The sequence below is a fragment of the Dendrobates tinctorius genome, unplaced genomic scaffold (assembly GCF_039654945.1).
Source record: "Dendrobates tinctorius isolate UK_male_01 unplaced genomic scaffold, ASM3965494v1 ptg000026l, whole genome shotgun sequence".
In the NCBI taxonomy this organism is placed as follows: Eukaryota; Metazoa; Chordata; class Amphibia; order Anura; family Dendrobatidae; genus Dendrobates; species Dendrobates tinctorius.
Window position 1 is genome coordinate 9,857,896 of NW_027361694.1, and position 6,000 is coordinate 9,863,895.

Below are 6,000 nucleotides of genomic sequence, written 5' to 3' on the forward strand. Positions count from 1 at the left end.
ATCTGGGACATGACTAACATTGTGCAATGTGTGCTTGTTCATCGCCAGATGCAGCGTTGTGTCCAGTGTGTGAGTAGACGGCGACTTGTCCGTGGCGTTAACCCCTCTGCTGCCATGTTGGGCACAGCCTGAGACGAAGAGCGTCTCTTCCTGTGTATCCGGCCACAGGCTGCATATCGGAGGCTGCTTCTTCTATCTGGGAAAGTTCATGAAGCAGAAGCCTCTGTGTGACTCATGTGAAGTAATTTGTCTGACAGGTCATGGGTCCAGGTCAGCAGGTGATTGCAGACTATTAGCTGGTTTCGATGTTAGGTACAGGTTAGTCAGGATTAGATGTTGGGTGGAAGCCTTCCACTATTTGTAAGGCCTTGTGCACACGCTGAGTATTTGGTGAGTTTTTACCTAAGTAAGGCCTCGTGACAACGCTGAGTATTTGGTGAGTTTTTCACTCAGTATTTGTGAGGCCTCATGGACACGCTGAGTATTTGGTGAGTTTTTACCTCAGTATTTATAAGGCCTTGTGCACACGCTGAGTATTTGGTGAGTTTTTACCTCAGTATTTATAAGGCCTCGTGCACATGCTGTGTATTTGGTGAGTTTTTTGCTCTGTATTTTTAAGGCCTCATGGACATGCTGAGTATTTGGTGTTTTTTACCTCAGTATTTGTGAGGCCTCGTGCACACGTTGTGCATTTGTTGAGTTTTTTACCTCAGTATTTAACCCCTTCCTGCCCCTTGACGCACCGTATGCGTCATGAAAACTAGTGACTTCCGACCCCGTCACATGACCCCATCACATGGTCGGGGGGCCCACAGAGTCTGAACAGCCCGGGGCCCTGGCTACCCTTAATCCTCCCCTGCCCACTATATCCTTACAGCGGCAAGGTGTTTGAATACCCTTCACTGGAAACAGACCTCTCCTCCTACCCACCAGCATTTACTGAATAGAATAGCTGACATTCGTAGGATGGACTATATGATGGCTCTTTTGGGAGCAAGAGTGCATGGATTTCAGACCTGAGCGGATCAACACAGCCATGGGGTGGGAAACTAGAGGTCAGTGGGCCGCACTGTGCCCGCCCACTGGCTCTCTCCGTCGTCTCCCTAGGCACAGTCAGCATTTGTGGAGGAGGGGCACCTGGCCACTTTCTCCACCAATCAACGTGTGAAACAGCTGACGCGATGACATAATTTCATTGCGTTTGTCAGCTGTGTACCGCCGGAGAGTCAGCACACTCAAGGCAGAGAGAGGAGCAGAGCACCAGGGAATGGGACCGAGGTGAGTATGTGGTGTTCTTTTTTTTTTTGATGTGTATGAACACAGGGATTCTATGGGGGTGACAGACAGCACATGGGGATTCTATGGGGGTGACAGACAGCATATGGGGATTCTATGGGGGGGACATACAACACATGGGGATTCCATGGGGGTGACAGACAGCACATGGGGATTTTATGGGGGTGACAGACAGCACATGGGGATTCTATGGGGGTGACAGACAGCACATGGGGATTCCATGGGGGTGACAGACAGCACATGGGGATTCTAAGGGGGTGACAGACAGCACATGTGGATTCTATGGGGGTGACAGACAGCATATGGGGATTCTATGGTGGTAACATACAACACATGGGGATTCCATGGGGGTGACAGACAGCACATGGGGATTCTATGGGGGTGACAGACAGCACATGGGGATTCTATGGGGGTGACAGACAGCATATGGGGATTCTATGGGGGTGACATACAACACATGGGGATTCTATGGGGGTGACAGACAGCACATGGGGATTCTATGGGGGTGACAGACAGCACATGGGGATTCTATGGGGGTGACAGACAGCACATGGGGATTCAATGGGAGTGACAGACAGTACATGGGGATTCTATGGGGGTGACATGCAGCACATGGGGATTCTATGGGAGTGACAGACAGTACATGGGGATTCTATGGGGGTGACATGCAGCACATGGGGATTCTATGGGGCTGTCGTGCAGCTCATGGGGATTCTATGGGGCTTAATATAATAAAAAAAATGGGGAAAGTCAGCCAATGCCGTCAGGAAACAAATATCAACAATCAGGCAAAAATATGTATTGCAGATAGAAGTTTATTCAAAATATGTAACAGTCACACAATGAAAACAAAAAGCAAAAAACAAATATCCTGAACTAAAAAGTAAAAAATATACTGCAAATAATGCATAAAGGTAGTAATAATAATAAGGGTATTTGGTAAACATAATTTTGATCAAAATAATGCACAAGCCATCCCGCCACGTCACGGCAACCCTTGTGGGACAGTCCCTACTCTAGTATTTAAAACCTTTTCACTTGCCAAGTGGCGTGAATGTGAATAAGGATCGAGCGGCTGAACCACTAGTTACAGTTTAGGCCAGACTGGATGGCTTTCACAGCTCAGAGAAAGGGCGGTCACACCCATATATGCACTGAATGCACAATGAAATGAATAAAAAACAAATCTGAACTGAGAAAGTAAGTTAATGTGTATGCACAATGTAAGTGCATATTAACACATGACCATTAACCAGAGAAAACAAAAAGCAAAAAACAAATATCCTGAACTAAAAAGTAAAAAATATACTGCAAATAATGCATAAAGGTAGTAATAATAATAAGGGTATTTGGTAAACATAATTTTGATCAAAATAATGCACAAGCCATTTTTTTTTTTTTAAACAGTCACACAATGTTGCGACATTGTGTGACTGTTACATGTTTTGAATAAACTTCTATCTGCAATACATATTTTTGCCTCAGGTTTTACGTGATGATTGATTCTATGGGGCTGTCGTGCAGAACATGGCGGATTCTATGGGGCTGTCGTGCAGAACATGGATATTTTATGGAGGTGACATGCAGAACATGGGGATGCTATGGGGCTGTCGTGCAGAACATGGGGATGCTATGAGGGTGACAAGTAGCACACGGGGAGGCTATGGGGGCGTCGTGCAGCACAGGCGGAGGCTATGGGGGCATCATGCTGCGCATTGGGAGGCTATGGGGGTGACATGCTGTGCATGCGGAGGCTATGGGGCAGTCGTGCAGAACAAGTGGATGCTATGAGGGTGACATGCTGCACATGAGGAGGCTATGTGGTTGTCATGTTGCACACGAGGAGGCAATGGAGGTATCATGGAAAAAATAATGAAGAAAGTCCAGCTAATGTGAAGGCTTTAAACTTTATTACAAAATGGTAAAAATGACATGATATCAAGGTACCGTAGCTGAGGTATTGTGATATCATGTCATTTTTACCATTTTTGGATTAAAGTTTAAAGCCTTCACATTAGCTGGACTTTCTTCATTTTTGTTCCATGTTGTTCACAAGTGGTCAGTTGCAGTCCGTTGCTATATTACACCAATTGAGGGTGAGCTGGCATTTCTTCTAATGGGGGTATCATGCTGCACATGGTGAGGCTATGGGGGCCTGATGCAGTATATGGAAAGGCTGTGTGGGGCTCATGCAGTGTATATAGGGAGGCTGTGAGGGGCTCATGCAATATATAGGGAGGCTGTGTGGGGCTCATGCAGTATATGGGCAAGCTGTTTGGTGCCTCATTCAGTATGTGGAGAGACTGTGGGACTCATTCTGTATATGGGAAGGCTGTGTGTGACTCATGAAGTATATATAGGGATGCTGTGTGGGGCTCATGCAGTATATAGGGAGGCTGTGTTGGGCTTATGCTGTATTTAGGAAGGCTGTGCTGGGCTCCTGCTGTGTATATAGGGAAGTCTGAGTGGGGCTCTTAAAGTATATTGGGAGACTTTGTTGGGCTTGTGCTGTATATAGGAAGGTTGTGTGGGGCTCATGCAGTATATGGAAAGGCTGTGTGGGGCTCATGCAGTGTATATAGGGAGGCTGTGAGGGGCTCATGCAATATATAGGGAGGCTGTGTGGGCCTCATGCAGTATATGGGGAAGCTGTTTGGTGCCTCATTCAGTATGTGGTGAGACTGTGGGACTCATTCTGTATATGGGAAGGCTGTGTGTGGCTCATGAAGTATATATAGGGATGCTGTGTGGGGCTCATGCAGTATATAGGGAGGCTGTGCTGGGCTTGTGCTGTATATGCAGTGGCTGTGTGGGGCTCATGCTGTATATATAGGGAGTGTCACGGTCCTGTCAGCGCCGGCGTGCAGCCACCGCTGAGCAGGGACTCACCCACACTGCAGAGGGGCCCGGGGTCAGATACGGCCGTGAAGCTCAGGCAAACAGGACCTGGAGACGCTGAAGTTAGCAAGCAGCGACGGACCTACAGTCATGTGACTGCAAGGAGCGGGGCTTAGAAACCTGCTGCAAGAGATCGGCAGGACACTATTACAGGAATACTCAGGTCAGACAAAACGGGGTCATACACAGAGATAGCAGTAAAGTACCAGGGATGAGACAGAACGGATAGTCGGGGCCAGTCAGTGGTCAAAGCCAAACAGACATAGAAGGTACCAAGCAGTATCCAGAGAACAGACTGAGTCGAAACCAAAGTATCAGGCAAACAAGAACACAGCACAAACACACTCAGGGGTCAACACACTCTGCCAAGGGTGAAAGTAAAACTGACGGGTATTGGAGCTTCCTGAGGCTATAAAAAGCTTTCCCAGAACCAAGGAGAGGCCACAATAATAAGCCCCAGGTGTGCAGGTAAGAGCCTGCACTGGGATCATAACATTTAACCCCAGAAGTGCAGGTCATCAGCACTGGTTCCAGACATTAACCCCAAGCGTGTGGGTCCAACCCGCACTGAGATCATGACAGGGAGGCTGTGTGGGGCTCATGCAGTATACAGGGAGACTGTGTTGGGCTTGTGCTGTATATAGGAAGATTGTGTGGAGCTCATGCACTATATAGAGAGGCTGTGTGGGGCTCATGTAATATATGGAGAGGCTGTGAGGGCCTCATGCAGTATATGGGGAGGCTGTGTGGAGCCTCATGCAGTATATGGGGATAATGTGGGCTCATGCAATATACAGTCATATGTTAAAGTTTGGGCACCCCTATTAATGTTAACCTTTTTTCTTTATAACAATTTTGGTTTTTGCAACAGCTATTTCAGTTTCATATATCTAATAACTGATGGACTCAGTTATATTTCTGGATTCAAATGACGTTTATTGTACTAACAGAAAATGTGCAATCTGCATTTAAACAAAATTTGACCGGTGCAAAAGTATGGGCACCCTTATCATTTTCTTGATTTGAACACTCCTAACTACTTTTTACTGACTTCCTGAAGCACAAAATTGGTTTTGTAATCTCATTGAGCTTTGAACTTCATAGCCAGGTGTATCAAATCATGAGAAAAGGTATTTAAGGTGGCCACTTGCAAGTAGTTCTCCTATTTGATTCTCCTATGAAGAGTGGCATCATGGGCTCCTCAAAACAACTCTCAAATGATCTGAAAACCAAGATTATTCAACATAGCTTTTCAGGGGAAGGATACAAAAAGTTGTCTCAGAGATTTAACCTGTCAGTTTCCACTGTGAGGAACATAGTAAGGAAATGGAAGAACACAGGTACATTTCTTGTTAAGCCCAGAAGTGGCAGGCCAAGAAAAATATCAGAAAGGCAGAGAAGAAGAATGGTGAGAACAGTCAAGGACAATCCACAGACCACCTCCAAAGACCTGCAGCATCATCTTGCTGCAGATGGTGTCACTGTGCATCGGTCAACAATACAGCGCACTTTGCACAAGGAGAAACTGTAATGCGGGGCTTAGGTCAAAAGAGGCTGAAATACCCGGGGCCCCTGCGGAGTCCCTCAAACTAGGGAAAACCCTGTCTGACCCTCAACCCAGGGTTTTTGCTAATGGTGCAAATGCCTGAGCCTCCAACCTTTCCTTATCTCCTGCTCAGCCCTAAGCTGAACCCTCCACCCTCCACCCAGTGAGTTGTCAAACCACCAAAGCCCACACAGTAATGACAGACAGGGAGAACTTAAACCACATGGCGCCGCAATCACACAGGACAATACTGTAATGTA